Raw genomic sequence first — 1,012 nt, 5'->3', positions numbered from 1 at the left:
ATATTGTGGATCGTTAATGCATCTTCCTTTGAACTTGATGTCAGATTTTTTCTTCAGCTCGGCCACCTTCTCAAACTGAATAGTCATCATGAAAGCAAACAGTTTCATACATACTCTTCCTGATTTTAAACTTTAATATCTTGTTAGTGTGTTCAAATGACTGCTTCTTGGTCTATCTTGTTTCAACATGAACACCATTACAAGTTCTAGAATTCCTATAATTCAGAATGGCTTCTTTTATTTATTACGATCTATACAGTTCAGTTGTTTTTGTCAGAAGTGGGATTTGAACCCACGCCTCCATTGGAGATCAGAATCCTCAGACAGAGGAAGTGAAACTTGAGTCTGGCACCTTAGACCATTTGGCCATCCTGACACCTGTCAGAACAGGGCAAGGGAACACTGCATGGTTCAAAATTGGGAAGAGTTTATACCAGGGATGTGTCCTGTCTCCATACCTTTTCAACCGGTATGCAGAACAGATTATCGGGGAGGCTGGGCTCTATGAGGAGAAGTGTGGGGTCAAGATTGGTGGAAGATCTATAAACAATCTGCATTATGCAGATGACACAACCCTGCTTGCTGAAATAAGGAGGACCTGAAGTGCTTGCTGCAGAGGGTCAAGGACTGCAGCCTTCAGTATGGATTGAGGCTCAATGTCAAGAAGACAAAGATTCTCACCACTGGGTCAATTGGCAGCATCAGGATGGATGGTGAAGAGATTGAGATTGTTCACAGCTTTAGGTTGCTTGGCTCCACAGTCAACACTCTTGGCACCAGTAGCCAGGAAATTAAAAGGCATATTGCCATGGGAAACTCTGCTGTTCAGGACCTCTCCAAAGTACTGAAGAGCAATGGTGTCTTTCTGGAGACTAAGATGCATCTCACACAGGTCATGGTCTTTGCAATCACTTGTTATGCATCAGAGAGTTGGACAATGACCATGGAGGATAGAAGGAGAATTGATGCCTTTGAGCTGTGGTGCTGGAGTAGAGTATGGAGAGTACCATGG

At 43.4% G+C, this 1,012-nt stretch overlaps 1 protein-coding gene and 1 non-coding gene across 2 annotated transcripts in view; one reads left to right on the top strand and one right to left on the bottom strand.

Moving 5' to 3' along the window:
- LOC102847099 (cytochrome P450 2J2-like) overlaps positions 1-1,012 on the top strand; it is a 42,633-nt gene that overhangs the window by 34,103 nt on the left and 7,518 nt on the right. The gene's annotated exons all lie outside the window — the stretch shown is intronic.
- On the bottom strand, positions 272-376 carry TRNAL-CAA. The gene is made up of 2 exons: positions 339-376; positions 272-316 (listed from the first exon to the last, which is right to left on the bottom strand). It is a non-coding gene; the product is annotated as a tRNA-Leu (tRNA).

Source organism: Elephantulus edwardii, unplaced genomic scaffold (assembly GCF_000299155.1).
Source record: "Elephantulus edwardii isolate Elephantulus edwardi_28Jun2011 unplaced genomic scaffold, EleEdw1.0 scaffold00005, whole genome shotgun sequence".
NCBI lineage: Eukaryota > Metazoa > Chordata > Mammalia > Macroscelidea > Macroscelididae > Elephantulus > Elephantulus edwardii.
Note: the sequence above shows the minus strand (reverse complement) of the source record. Positions and strands in the feature narration are given on the sequence as shown.